At 41.9% G+C, this 15,675-nt stretch overlaps 1 protein-coding gene and 1 long non-coding RNA gene across 4 annotated transcripts in view; one reads left to right on the plus strand and one right to left on the minus strand.

Annotated features, from left to right (window-relative positions):
* LOC135204722 (gastrula zinc finger protein XlCGF8.2DB-like) overlaps positions 1 to 15,675 on the minus strand; it is a 320,344-nt gene that overhangs the window by 154,294 nt on the left and 150,375 nt on the right. The gene's annotated exons all lie outside the window — the stretch shown is intronic.
* Positions 1 to 15,675, plus strand: part of LOC135204725 (uncharacterized) — a 176,469-nt gene that overhangs the window by 84,840 nt on the left and 75,954 nt on the right. The window contains exon 3 of one of the 2 annotated variants that reach the window (XR_010312310.1): positions 8,730 to 10,651. The exons of the other annotated variant lie outside the window; for it this stretch is intronic. This is a non-coding gene — a long non-coding RNA (uncharacterized LOC135204725). Of the gene's footprint in view, positions 1 to 8,729; positions 10,652 to 15,675 lie in introns of those variants that run through there. 2 annotated transcript variants of the gene reach the window in all.

Consider the following 15,675-nt stretch of genomic DNA (forward strand, 5'->3'; position numbering starts at 1 on the left):
TGCCTGCCCAGATGTAAACATTCCAATTTTGTTTTCAGCTGTCTTCAGATGAAGACGTGCTTTCGTGAGATCTTGCTCAACCTCCATTAATTAATTTCCCCAGTGGTATCTTTCTTTTATGGTTTTTATATATTTTCAATATACTATGTTTGATATTAATACTGTTAATATGCAGACCCACTTTTTGTGAGAGCCTTGCAAACTGCCTGTCCCCTTCATGTATATAGGGATCAGCAGCAAGGGCATATAAACACCCTTACACTTTTTTTCACCCTTTATTAGTAAGGGAAAGCAGTATATATTTAGTATTGAATTTGGGATTCATGCTTACGCTCTAGGAGAATTTACCGGGGGAAACCTCAGAAGTTTTTCTCTCCTGGTATTCTTCCTTCTCCTTGCCCTCTTCGCTCATTTGTCAGGTAAGGAAGAGGTGGTGGTGTGTATGGTGTGGATGCCCTTTGGTATGAGAGGAGTATCATTCTTTATTAATCATGTTTTCTGTTTTTTGCAGGCTGACAGTGAGCGATAGTAAATCACAGCAGTAGAGGGGGGCCTATCTCTTTGTTTTGGTTATCCTAAACCTCGACATGATAGCATGCTCTGGTACTGACTCTCGAGTGTGTGTATGATTCCCCTGCTGTGAATCATATTAAAATGCTGCTGTTTTCCTGAAGTTTTATCACTGGACAACATCTATGCCAGCTGCTCTGTGATTATTGACTCTACTTCTGATGATGTCTGTTCTTCATCCTGTAGGAGAAGTCCCGCTGAAGAACATCTTCTCCATTGCCTTTCCCTTCCTTTTCTGAAGCTCAAGGAGGCCTCCTCTGGCCAAGAAGAAGAATGATGCTTCTCCCCTAAGGAGTCCTCCTGCAGGATTTCTTAGGGGCTGTCTCCTCCCGAGGAAGCGTAATGGGATCTTTCATCGGCTCTTCCCAACCTTCAGTTCAGACACAGGACAAGAGAAGGGACGAGACATTCATGTGTCTCGTCCCTTTCTTCTTATTATGTTGTGTCGGACACTCGTTCGCAAGTCATTCCAAGTGCTCGGGCTTCTATTAACACGCGAGCATTCAGAGCTGTTGATGGACCTTCCTGGTTCAGGCACAGGATGAGAGAAGGAACGAAACATTCGTGTGTCTCATTCCTTTCTGCCAACACAAAGGAGTGCTCATCAGTTCTTGGCAGATTCCCACCTGGTGTTCTGATTCTGAGGATTCAAACACCTGGATACAATGTACTCCCTGGCTCTTTCTGTCCTTTGGGAGGATTCCAATTTGCAGTCTCCCATGGGTCTCATATTTTGGGAGCCTCAAGTCCATATTCTGTTAAATCACACTCTTGATCCAGTCTTAAATTCTCGCATATAAGACTGGTTCTATGCCTGTTCCTCCTTGACTTCTATGGAAGTCAAAGAAGGACCTCTCCTGATGATTATCTGACGAGATTCGAGAGTCTCGCTGATTGCTTGAATTCCTTAGAATTTTTGGTGCTCTCTAGGTGTTTTATTTTCGGTGATTTCCAAACACTCAGGTGAGTCAGGCTTTATCAATGATTGTTATCACAAGAATCAGGAATCTTGGCGAGCGCTTGATTTCTTGGGAATTTTCATGTGCTCATTGAGTGCTTGGTTTCATCTGTTTCCGAGCAATTGGGTGAGACAAAACTCACCCGATTATTGTTTTATAAGACTTGGGAGCCTCTCCAAATGCCTAGTTCCCTTGGAAATGCTAGCACTTGCTGATTGCTTGGTTTCTTGTGATATCCGAGCTCTCAGTTGAGATAAGTTTTCATGATGATTGTCCTTGGGAGAGTTGGGAATTTTGCCAAGCATAACATGTTAATTCATATGAATTCTGGCCTTCGCCGAGTGCTTGCTATTACATCCCTCTACCAGTACAGGAGTTTGCTCTTCAATCTGGTTTGGGCTTATGCAGAGCATGAAACTGCATGCCAACACCTTGGTGCATGATCAAGTCCCATTCTTGTGCCAGGACCTTAGGGTCTGAATACGTAGGACAGCAGGCTCAGAATCCCTCTATTCTTCTTCTTGGGGATTCGGCCTCAAAGGAGGTGATAGTTCTCTGCTGACAATTGCCCCTCATAATTATGTGGTTGTGATCTGCTTAGCTCACTCAGCTCGGCTCGGCCTGTCCGGGTCAGCCAAATGAACTCTGCCCTTGATCAGGTCGGTTCTTTACCATAGCATAACGCACTCCTTTCCCATGTTCCAGTCTTCATGCAGTCCTGGTGTCATCTCCTAGAGAATCAATTTCCACAGGAAGGGGTCATCGTCTTCATCCTCATCGGTCTCATCTTCTACCTCCTCCTCCCTTTTTCCTCCTAGACTTAATATGTTGTACTTTGCTCTTCAGTGCAGTTTTCTTTTGAGTTTTCAGAAAACATCATAGAAAAGCAGCAACTTGTTTCTCTTCATTGGTGCTGTGAGTGTTGTGTTACTAGAGTCTAGAACGTTTCACAAACCTACACATTTATGAATTAACAATTTATGCAAAATACATAGCCACGATATTAAAGAATGGTTGCGGTTTTCAGACTTAGGCATAAACATATGAGAAGAAATGACATAAAACCCACATGTGCCATTTACTTAAATGTCACTTTCTTAAGGTAGATCCGTTATAAGTGATCCTTTTATCTTCTGTTGACATAAATGTATATACATAAGTATAGTGGAACCTCTATATACGAAAGTCCCTACGTACGAAAAATTCAGGTTACGAAAGCAAAGTCGAAGATTTTTTTGCTTCTGTGTACGAAAATAATTCAGGTTGTAAAAGGGTAAAGTTCAAGATTCGCCCGGGCTGCCGAGAACAATTTTAAAACTAGCACGCCGCCAACTCAGTAGACTCACCACCATCCTCCCACTCTCCCACTGGTTCCTGATGCTAGTCACCGCCATAAGATCCTGCTCTCCTATTGGTCAGCATCTTTCCCATCATGCCTCCATGTAAAGATGTTCCTTGACCATATTTTGCGGAAGCGTTATTGTAAACACTGGAATTTGTTCATTCACATATATTTCGTTTGTTAACATACATTTGTGTTAGTGATTTCACTTTCGTTGTACTGTAAGTTACTTTATTGTGTTGTGTGTGAACTTAATTACTTATGTTATTAGTCATAGGTCCCAAGAATGATGCTGAAGTTCACTGAAAGAAGAGGATGCTTTCTATGGAGAACGAAGATGGAGATAATCAAGAAGTGTTAATGTTTTCTGCCATTTGTTAATGTGTTTTGTAAAGTTTAGTGTTAATGTTTTCTGCCATTTTTTAATGTGTTTCGTAAAGTTAAGTGTTCATGTTTTTTGCCATTTGTCCTCCTTCTCTGTCGTCACTTTCGGACATCGCCTCACTCAAAAGGTGAGATTCCACATTTTACTACATATGTACACACATGTACGTACAGTATTTCTTGTACCCTGTACACTAATACACTTTATTTACAGGTACAGTCATGGTTATGTTAGGTTTTGAATGGTCCAAATTGTTGTATTTCATTGTTTATTGGTCAATTTAGCTTTATAAAATTTACTGTGGTGTTTTTGTAGTGCTTTGAACGAATTAGGCAATTTACGTGTAAAACGTAGTTCTAGATACAAAAAATCAGGTTCCGAAGGTACGCTTCGGAACGGAATAATTTCGTAACCTGAGGCACTACTGTATGTAGCTTATACAGATATTCCAGGATAGTGATATTTTGGGATAATTATTTTATCCGAAAAAATGTGTGAAATCAATATATTTGGTACTGAAATAGATAAAATTTGTCAAGGAAATGAAATGTTTATCTGCTAGAAAGTAATTATTGTATTTATTGTTAACAAAAAAAAATTTACTTTTGGCTTCTAAAATGTTTATTTTGCACTACAGGTGCAAAGGCCATGAACTTTTACAATGTTCACATCAGTCATCTAACCCCGTCCATGGATCCATGTGCTTCAACATACCCCTGAGAGGTTTGTGTGATGTCCACTCAGATAAAAAATATTGCTCAGATTCCAAACTTTAATTTGATACCATGAAATCAACTTTTGCGTGAATGTGAAGTGAAACTTCAATTTTTGCCAGATGTGGAACTCCACTATTTTGCCTCACTTTCACTTTCAATTGCTGCAGGCCTTTTAAGCAAAAGCCTATCTGAGGAGCTTTGTTTCTGCCTCCCTTTCAAAATGTTGCAGAAATGAGTAAGGCAAGTGTCATTAAAAAGAGCTGAAGCACAACCAGTAGACAATTTATCAGGGTGTTTCTTTTCAATGAAGTCAGAAGCATCCAGCCACTTAGCTAACACTTCCTTAATCTCCCTTGAAGAAATAACACCCTCCAGTTTGAACTGATCTCTTGCAACACTTCCGAATGTTGCATCGTCTGTAGCTCGATCAACCCCTCAGTCGTGAGTTCTTCTTGATGCTCCTCGACAAGGTCGTTGACATCTGCCTCATCTAGCTCCAGCTCCATGGACTTTCCTAGAGACAATCTCTTCCAACACAGTGGTCTCAGGCTCAGGGCACAATTTCTTCCATGCAGATTAAAATGTTAAGCATATAGGACTGGTTTGTATGCCTGTTCTTCCTCGATTTCTACAGGAAACGAAGAGGGATCCCTCCTTGATGATTGTTTGATGGAATTCGGGGGTCTTGCTGAGCCCTTAAATTCTTTGGAATTTCCAGCACTCTCCAAGTGTTTTGGTTTTTTATTAATACCCAGGAATCTCACTGAATGCTCAAATTCCTTGGAATTTCTGGCATTTTCAGAGTGTTATGGTTTTATGCAATTTCCAAATACTCAGGCGAGACGGACTTCCCTGATAATTGTTATTACAAAAATCGGGAGTCTCGAGACAAGGCTCGACCACTTATGGTCTTGCAAAAGTACAGATAAGTTTGCCCTTCAGTCTCTCTTGGTGTTATGCAGAGCTTGGTACTGCATGCAACACCTAGGTGAATGGTCAAGTACCGTCCTCATGTCTTAGACCTTAGGATCCAAACAGCAGACACAGAATCCCTCTTTATTCTTCTTCTTGGAGCTTCAGCCTCGAAGGAAAACAGCTCATTGGGAAGAAGTGATAGTTCTTTGCTGACGATTCCACTTATAATTATGTAGTGGTGATCTGCTGACCTCACTCGACTCGGCTCGATCACCCAGATCTGTTGTCTGTTGAGCCAAACTCTGCTCTTGATCAGTGCTTTCCCATGCCATGACATAGCACCTTCCTTTCCTGTGTTGCAGCGAGTTTTCACAGAGGTCATCATCATATTGATCATCTGACGCCTCCTTGCTTCCCTGTTTGAAGGCTTCCACGGCCTAAGAAGAGGAAGGTAACTAGTTTCTCTGTCCCCAGAGAAGTCTTTCCTCAAGACTTCTAAGGGCCTGCATCCTTCCCCTCGGGAGGAAGCAGTTGGCTGTCTCTTTGGCTCACCTACTCCTTCCAGTGTGGGAATCGGGACCCAATCCCTAGATTAAAGGTTCTCTTCCCTGTCTCTGGGTCCAAGGGCACTGCTCATGGAACCGGGGCTGTGTTGGGTACTCATGTACGAGTCTCTCCAAGTGTACAATCTTCAAAGGGGGTTGTACACCCACAGTCAGTGATAGGTTGTCTTCTCTCTGTCATGGCAGTGGTGCATGGCGAGAGAAGGGACCGAGCCATGTTGGTGGCTCAGACCAACCTGTGAAAGCCAGGAATGGCTATTCTTCAGGTGCCAAGATCGATGTTGCTGTCCCCAGGGACAAGGCATCTGGAGGAGATAGGAGGAGGTTTTCTGTGTAGCCCTCTTTGAGGTTCGATCATGGAGAAGATCGATGTGTAGCAAGATGTGGCAAGTTCTCACCAGTTTTTACTGCATATAACTCCGCTCAACTTTCACGTGCGTTCGCGCAAATGAAACAGTTGTAGTAGGAAATGAATGCTTCATTTGACAGAGTGAAAATGTTGCAAGTTCAGAGAAGAGTGGGCATGAACAGTCAACCTTCCTCTCTCTTTTCCCCATTACTTCCTTTGTTACACTGGGATGAACATGGGAATAAGAGTAACCTAATGAGAATGACGGAGGCCTGCTTCCAAACCTTATTCTTGTCATTTAAATGAAGATGAATTAGACTGGAGCACAATTTACAGGAACCGACAAATATACTAGTATATTCTCCTCATGACCGGCTTCTGTTATCAGTTGCATTGCCCGAGTAACAGGCGTATATGTAAGTTAATTCATCTGGTATGTGACCAAGACGAACAGTCCCTTCTCTTAATTAATCTGAAACTCAGGACAGCCTTTTGGGCCTCCTAGGAAATTCCGGTTTCGATTTTGAGATGGCTAGTGGTATTCTTTGCCAACAACACCACAATATTTGCATTATCACAGAAGAAGGGAGTTTCTTTCCATCCCATTTCGGTTAAAATGCAGATGATCTAGTGTATCTTTATTGCACTTGATGGTTCTAAGCCGAATGCATTCCAATATGGAATGCACTACCAGGCAACTCAGTATTAGTCGAGCAAGGGGCAGAGTACTGCCGTCTTACTGAGATTCTGTTCATTTTAGTATTGTTTCTCCTCTATTGAGGATAACTACCAACTCGAATCTCTCTGCCTGACCATCACATGGATTATGTCTCTGGTTGGCTCCAAATTCTCGCATAAGGCCCATGTCTCATAATCCTTATTTGACACACAATGATATTCTCCAGACAATTTGAGTTTTGTCTTCTAATACACATTTTCTAATTTGTAAGGTGTCCAATTATTCTTTGCTTACCCCAAATTGAAAATGTATGATGGAAGATTTTGCCTCTTCCCTGCCCGACTAGCTCTGCTTCCAGAGTAGACAGAAAATTTCCTCCCTGATCCAACCCACAAGAAGCAGTTCTTCAGGCAGTATGATCCCTGTGTTTTCATTACTGAAAGACTCTCTACCCTCATTGCAAGCACCGACTTTCTCGCCAACTTTTTCAGTCCTCTGTAAAACAGCAGGGATTAGAGCCGTCTTCACTAGTTGGTGTTATCGACAGGTCTTTTTCCGTGATCAGAATTGTGAGAGTTCACTTTTCTGAGATTAAACTATGAAGATGTAGGTCCACATTCACTTTAGTCATTCACTAAGTAGTATAGTTTCTTCTTAGTTGAGATTCAACTACTGATGAGAAACTTCTCTGTCTTACCATCATCTCATCTCTCAGTATTGTTGGCGACGAAGATAGACTATTTACATGGTTTGTTCTTAACATCACCTTTCAAAAGGTGGGTATCATGTTGTGATTCCGTCTCGGATGCGCAATCATTTGGCATCTGTTGACGAGTCCAAATCCTTCTTTTGCCGACCAGCAGCATCACATCTCTGTTTCTTTGATCTAGAGAAGGCTTATGATACAACATGGAGGTATGGCATTTTGAGGGTCCTTTATGAATGTAACCTGAGAGGCAATTTGCCTCTATTAAGGCTTTTTTTTTTTTTAAATAGGCTATTTCAGGTTCAGGTTGGAGGAACAGTGTCAGATGTATTCAATCAAGAAGTGTTTTAAGTGTAACCTTGTTCGCCTTAGTAATCAATGGGGTTTCTAAAATAATTCCCCCAGATATAACATATACTCTTTTTGTTGATGACCTATCGATTTCCTTTGCAGCATCAAGGATGGCAGTGGCTGAATGCCGCCTTCAGCTCTGCATTGATAATATAGTAAAGTGGGCTGAGGTTAATGGTTTTAGATTTTCTGCCAGTCAGACAGTAACTATGCACTTTTGTAACAAAGTATAAGGGGAATCCACCCTGATCCAGATCTATTCATTCATAGGCAGAGAATTCCATGTGTTGGTGAAACAAGGTTTCTTGGTCTGATTTTTTATAGCAAGCTGACCTGGATTCCACATCTGAAAAATATTAAGGCAAAATGCTTGAAAGCAATGAATTTGCTGAAAGTCCTGTCTCACACTTCGTGGGGTGGAGACCGAACTCAGATGTTGAGATTATATAAAGCCTTGGTCTTTTCAAAATTAACGTATGGGTGTGAGGTGTACACTTCTGCGAAGCCAAATATCCTTAAAATGCTCAACTCAATTCATCATGGAATTCGGTTGTGTACAGGAGCATTTAAATCATCTCCCACTGAGAGCATGTTTGTAGATGCTGATGAGGTGCCACTGGATCTTCATTACAAGCGCCTACTGGTTCGGAGCTGGTATAGATTCCAGAGGCTACCTAAGTCTTAACCAGCATTTGTATGAGAAAGGAAAGGCATAGGCAGTTTTATGAAAATCACCCCAAGGAACCTCATCCATTCGCTTTTAGAGTAAATGTCATTGTCTGTGAATAAAATATGCCAAGGATCGAGATTTTACCAGCAAAATATTCAGTTAGTCCCCCCCTGGAACTTCCCAGAGGTAAAATTCTGTAGATATTTTAATTTTACCAAGACAGAATTATCCAGTGAGGCCATGCGGTCAATATTTTTGAACACTCCTTGCAACATGGTAACTCCACTGCAGTTTTCACGGACGGCTCAAAGTCAGATGCTGGCATCGCCTTTGGAGTAGCCTTCCCTGATTTAGAGAGAAGTGGCAGGTTATCACTTGTTGCATTAATTTTCATGGCAGAATTATATGCAGTTTTAAAGGCGTTAAAGGAAGTTTTTATTTGGAATGAAAATAATTTTATTATATATTGTGAAGTGTTCTTCAGTCGCTGGAATCTTTCAACCTTTTAAACCCTCTGATTTTAGATATATTGGAATGGCTGCTTTTACTGAAAAGAAGATGGAAAGAAATAAAGTTCTGTTTGGTGCCTTCCCATGTTGGGGTGGCTGGGAATGAGAAAGCTGACCAACTTGCAAAGTCGCCAGTAAACTCCACAGAACCCACAAGATGCCTACTACCATATCGGGATTTATATCCTCTAGCAGGTCAGAGAATTAAAAAGATGTTGGCAGTCCCATTGAGAGGATATTTTAACTAATCAAAAAATGCGCAGTCAGTTCTAGAGGTTCACTCATATTCTTCCCACCAATCAGTGAGTCTTCCATATGTAAAGGACCTAGGGTTTGTATATCGCGTAGGAACAAATCACAGTTTTTGAAAGTAAATTGTATTTTTCCTAACTACAAACCTGAGGTCCTTTTGATTATTGCCCACCTCATGCCACCCCTCTATCTGAAACCTGGGCCGAAAGGCAAAGTGGAGTGTTGACATCTGGCGGAGCCTACCCACCTACCACAAGGTAGTTACTGCCTAACCACCTTGTTCAAGAATATAACGGCTGTATTCCAGCCTATGCTGAAAGTGATTCCTTATGTAAAGGACCTCAGGTTTATATAGTTAGGAAAAATACAATTTTCTTTCAAAAATTGTGATATTTGTTTGTGAATTCTTGGTATGTATGAGTGTAGTTGTTGTTTTGTTTATACAGACAGTCAGCAGTTTCAATGGTGGTCCCGTTTCTATGCCACGTAGTAATCTAGAGTGACGTAAAAAAAAATGTATTAAAAATGAGAAATAAAGTTATGAAAGCTTCGTTCTTCCTACATTATATACAAACCCACAGTCCTTTACATCAGGATTGTTCATACCCAATATACTAACCTGAGGTTCTTTACATTAGGAATAACTTCCAGCATAGGCTGGAAAACAGCTGCTGAAGTTTCAGACAAGGTGATTAGGCAGTTAACTGGGTGTAAACATTCCAATTTGCTTTGGCTGCTGTCGAGTGAGGACGTGTGTTTCACCTCTGCCTGACCACTGTTGTTTACCTTTTTCACCTGCGGTGAGATCTTTCCTCATCTTTAATTGTGTTTTATTTGGTGTATACTTGTGCTTGCATTGGAATCTTAAGATTTACTGAAGCCTGAAAAGTCCTTCTCCCAGGGAGTGTGTCTTTTAGGTGGTGTAAGAAATGTGAGAGTTTTTTCTCCACAGTTGATGTGGACCCTCACGCCCTTTGCGCTAAATGTCGAGGGAGTGAGTGTACTAGAAACTTATCTTGTAATGTGTGTCCTGGTCGTTCGAGCAGTGGGGGAGGTATGAAGGAAGGAAGCGATCTTGGGGGAAGGCTGCCAAGGCTTTGTCAGAGGGTTATACGCCCCTAAGAACTCCCTTGGTGGCTGATCCTTTGTCATCCTTCCTTTCTCCTCGTAAGCTCCCCCGACTTGCTGTTTCCTCTTGGGGGGATATTTCCCCTTCCTCTCCTTCATCTGATTCATCAGGCAAAGAAGATGGGAGCGGAGTGGATGACAATAGTGCTCGCTCCAAAGGGGATCCTTCCCCTTCGGAATGAGGAGAGTCTCCCTTCACTAACCAGACTTTCAGGTGTGGTGGCTCCATGTTCTAGGGATTTGCATAAGGCATGGGTGGAGTTGGGCCTTCCTGGAATACCATCTGTATGGGGCCTTGTCTCCCATTTCTCATCGGCCCCTGTGACTCATGTGACTGTGGTGGTGACAACACCTACCTTGTCAGTGCCAAGCTATGTAGCTCCTCCTCACTTAGCTTATTCCCATCACCCCACCAGTGTGACTCCCTCTGTGGTGATGGAGACACATCCCCATATTCTGAGGCAGGACATGTCCATGCCCCTCCCACCGGGATACTTTGTGTTTTATCCCCCAGCCACTTTTGTCTCTGTGGCCCCTTGAGCACTGTCACCTTTAGACCTCCCTCCAGGTGTTGATGCTCCCTCAGTTCCTGTACCCCTGCCTGCTGCCCCTCAACAACCTGCCGTGAATAGAACCCACCCCCGCTGATAACTGGGGACTGCCTCTATATGATAGAGTAACCTTTCTATATTCTTTGATTAGATTATAGAAGCATATATATCCTCCCTTTTCCTTTTCCCTAGCAAGGGGGAAAGGGGGTCTGGCATTAGACAAACCCAATTCTTATATTTGCCTAAATGTCTCTGACAATAAAGTTTTTGATTGCTTTTTCATATGAGGTTACGTTTCCTCCTTCATATGAAATGTTCCAGAAGTCTGCTCATTGATCTCGCAGTCCTCATACTCCAATCAATTGAACAGAAACTGGGTCCCTTTCCTTGCTCTGATGAGCAGGAAAGGGACCATAGGTTGGGTGAACACCAGTCTGTTCATAGAGGCTTATTCAGATTTTTTCCACCAATCAATGAGTCTTCCTAATGTAAAGGACTGAGGGTTTGTATATCGTGTAGGAACAAACCACAATTTTCAAAATTAAATTGCATTCTTCCTAACTATACAAACCTGAGGTCCTTTACATATAGGCCTACCTCATGCCACCCCTCATTCTACTTCCTGGGCCTAAAGCAAATTGGAATATTTATGTCTAGCGGACAGTAGTTAACTGCCTAGTCACCTTGTTTGAAACTTCAACAGCCATTTCCCAGCCTAAACTAAAAGTAATTCCTAATGTAAAGGACCTAAGGTTTGTATGGTTAGGGAAATTACAATTTACTTTTTAACCAAAAAATTATGATAACCTGAAGCTCAGGGGACAGTCCCTTTCCAGCCTCCCAAGAGTTTCCAGTTTTGATTGAGACATCTTGTGGTATTGTTTGGCAACAGCACCAAAAGGTAGGCATTATCACCAAACAAGAGGAATGCTTTCCCTTTTCTTCGGTTAACATGCAGGCACTAAAATGTATCTGTTAGACACTTGATGGCTCTATAAGATGAACACATTTAAAGAGGGAAGCACTACCAGGTAACTCAGCCTACGGAGTCGAGTGAGAGATAGAGCACAGCCTTTTCACTGAGATATTGTTCGTCTTAGTATTGTTTCTCTGTGTCGAGGGTTAACTCTTAATTTGAATCTCTCTGCACAGCCATCAGAAACTTGTCTCTGGTTGGCTTTGGAATCTTGCTTATGGTTCCTGTTTTGTGCTAATCATTTACCATTGTGAGAATCATCAGACAGAGATGTGTCTCATAAGATTCATTATCATCTTTCTGCTTCATTGCAATTAACACATAGGCAACTGGAATGATTCAGAATGATTTTTCAGACAAGCACAGCAGTTTTTTGTCTTTTATATATTTGGTTCTAATTCATAAAATGTTCAACTACAGTTGTTAATGCCAAATTGGAGTGAATGTTCAAGACTTTGAAAGCCCTGATAGCTCTGCTTCCAGGGTAAAGAGAAGAGTTCCTCTCTGAACCAACCCTCGCAGTGACAAGAAGATATTTGTCAGGTAGTATATCCCTGTTTGTTGACACAGCTAAAGACTTCCAGCCTTCATTACAACAGGAATCAGTGGACCATCCATAACCTGGGAAGTTATCTCTTCCTCTGTATAAATGTTGTTGTGTTGTCTTCGTCTTCCATTTTGTATGGGCTTCATGTTTGAGACACACTCAGTGTTGTGGAGCATTTTTGGTCTACTTTGAAGCAAAGCTAAGTGTATAAGAAGAGCCTCTTCCTCCTTAGTTTTCAGAGTTTTTTTTTTTTTGCTATTTATGCCCATTCTGCTATCGAACTATGGGAGGTGTAAATGATCTTCGCTTCTTATCATATTTTTAATGTAAGTTTAAAAAATATAGAAATTTTTCAATACCTCGAGACCATTTTTAGTGACTGATATGGCATTGCGGAAGGAGGCATAGGATATTCTCCTATTATCTCTTTTCCTTTTCAGTAAGGTGTTGAGTTTGGAGAGCCAGGGGGTAAGTGTACCTGGAGCACCCACCACTCTCAGTGGATGGGTCATGACTCTTATTTCAGTGTAGGTGTCAGTGTTTTCTGGTTGTTTTATTTCAGTGCTGCACGCGGGGCAAGGGTGGGCACGTATTATACTTTGCTAGCCATAGAAGCATTCCCCTTGCTGCAAAGTTCCCCCGAAGAAGGAGGTGACCCTCGGCCTACCTCCACACCACTACGAGTCAAGATCACCACCAACCAGAGGCCGAAGCTATTCATCTGCATAGCTCTCTGATAGGAATGATAAGCATTGTTTTTTCAGTGCAAAAACTTTTTTATTTCAAATTCATTACATGACTTAATGCTTTAGAGGAGAATATATCCATGATCCCACCTCCATTCAATGTGGAGTCAGCAGTACAGGAAGCCCCTGGTTATCGGCAGGGGTTCTGGTCTTGGCGGGGCACTGATAATTGAAAACCACCTTTAACCGAAACTTTGTGATTTATGGGATTTATGGCGCTTATGGCACCATAAATCAGATTCTCTGGTGCTACACAAGCCTGCCATAAAAACCAGATTGCACAACTGAGTCTGTCAATAACCAGGACTGCTTATAATTACTGGGTTAGTCAGATATACAATGATATTTTTATAATAAAATAAGGTTTTGTAAATACTTATCCAGCAATTATATGACGGGATGGCCACCCACTTCCACGCTGATGAACATTATGCATAAAACAGAATGAAGTTAGGTAAGTCGTTCATAGTACAGTGGTACCTCGACATACGAAATTAATCCGTTCCAAGGCACCCTTCGTAACCTGAGGTTTTCGTATCTTGAACCGCATTTTACATGTAAATTGCGTAATTCGTTTCAAGCCCTACAAAAACACCCCAGTAAATTTTATAATAAAGCTAAATTGACCAATAAACAATGAAATACAACAATTTCGACCATTCAATACCTAACTTAATACATACTACTAATATGTACCTGTAAAAAAGTGTATTAGTGTACATTGTATACAAGAAATACTGTACGTACATGTAGTAAAATGTGGATCCTTACCTTTCGAGTGAGGCTATCTCCGAAAGTGGCAACAGAGAAGGAGGACAAACAGCAGAAAAAAAAATTACGTAGTACGTACACTTAACAAAACACATTAAAAATTTTAGGAAACATAAACTAAACTTTACGAAACACATTAACAAAACCGTAACACTTAACTTTACAAAAAACTTAAAATGAAATTTGTTTTGTCTTTTTTTTATTTTTACATTTTTTTTTATTTATTTATTTTTTTTTTTTTTTTACAAAATTTCAATTTCTTCATCACTTTCAACCTTTATGTTTTTTCGTAGTATCAATTTGGATGCTTCCTTTTTGCTTTTATTCCTACTAAAGGCCTCTTTAAAAAATAACTATCCAAGGAAGATTGCTTCTGCCTACTTTTCACAATGATCCTGAAACAAAGGCAAACATCATCCAACTGCGCAAGCATACGACCTGTGTAACCCTTTTTGGGGAGTCTCTTTTCTACAAATGATTGCACCTTATGAAAAGCAGCTAGAGCATCCTTAATTTCTGCTGTTGCCATAGGGTTGTCGTCCTCCTCCTCACCGCTGCTAGAGAACTCTTCTTGAACGACGTTATGTTGCATGGCCTCCAACTCCTTCAGGTCATCCGTCGTAAGCTCCTCTTGATGCTCCTGGAGAAGGTCATTGATGTCGTCCTCGTCGACGACCAGCCCCATGGACTTGCCGAGTGCAACGATCTCGTCAAGATCTGGTTGCGAAACAGTTTCAGGATCGTCAGCTGTTTCTGAATCTGCACCAGCTTTGCCTATGTTGAATCCCTCGAAGTCTCGGGTGGATACGCCATCAGGCCAGAGTTCCCTCCACGAAGAATTCAAGGTTCACCTCGAAACCTCCTGCCAAGCTTGATCAATGAGTTGGATGCATATCACAACATCGAAATGCTCCTTCCAAAATTCAAGCAAGGTAAGGTTTGTGGTATCGGTGATGTCGAAACATCTCTTGAAAAGATGTTTCGTATACAGCTTCTTGAAGTTTGATATCACTCGCTGGTCCATGGGCTAGAGGAGGGGGGTGGTGTTAGGCGGAAGATAAAGAACCTTGATAAAAGAATACTACGCTAGGATATCTTCCTTGAGGCCAGGAGGTGAGCAGGGGCATTGTCCAACAACAGCAGACATTTCAGAGGGAGGCGCTTCTCTTCCAAGAATTTCTTCACTGTTGGGCCGAAACACAGATTTACCCACTCGGTGAACAAGTCTCATTACCCAGGCTTTTGCATTAGCCCTCCACATCACTGGAAGCTTCTCCTTTAGCACTTTGTGGGCCTTGAAGGCTCGAGGAGTCTCCGAATGTTACACAAGTAGGGGCTTCACCTTGCAATCCCCACTGGCATTCGAACAAAGTGTGAGCGTAAGCCTGTCTTTCATAGGCTTATGCCTGGGTAGCTTCTTCTCTTCCTGTGTGATGTACATCCATCGAGGCATTTTTTTCCAAAAAAGGCCAATCTCATCCCAGTTGAAGACTTGCTGAGAACTGTAGCCTTCGTTGATGGTCATCTTGTCGAACGTGTTAATAAAGGCTTCGGCTGCTTTCGTGTCTGAGCTGGCCGCCTCCCCATGCCGCACCGCCGAATGGATGCCAGTCCGTTTATGGAATTTTTTGAACCACCCATGAGAAGCCTTGAAGTCTGGGGTTGGCGTCGATGTCCCTTCTCCTCCGTCGTCTTCGGCCTGGGCAATAAAATTGCCGAAAATAGCTCTGGCCTTGTGGCAGATTGCCATCTCCGTTATCGTATCACCAGCGATTTCTTTGTCTTTTATCCAGACAAGAAGCAGCCTTTCCATCTCATCGTGCATGTGGCTCCTCTTGCTGGACAAAATAGTCACGCCCTTGGAAGGTGTAACTGCTTTAATGGCTTCCTTCTGCTTAAGGATGGTGCCTATTGTCGACGGATTTCGGCCATTGTTCCTTAGCGATCACACTCAAACGCATCCATGCTTTCATACTTTTTAATTATCTCC

This window comes from Macrobrachium nipponense, chromosome 47 (assembly GCF_015104395.2).
Source record: "Macrobrachium nipponense isolate FS-2020 chromosome 47, ASM1510439v2, whole genome shotgun sequence".
NCBI classification, from domain to species: Eukaryota; Metazoa; Arthropoda; class Malacostraca; order Decapoda; family Palaemonidae; genus Macrobrachium; species Macrobrachium nipponense.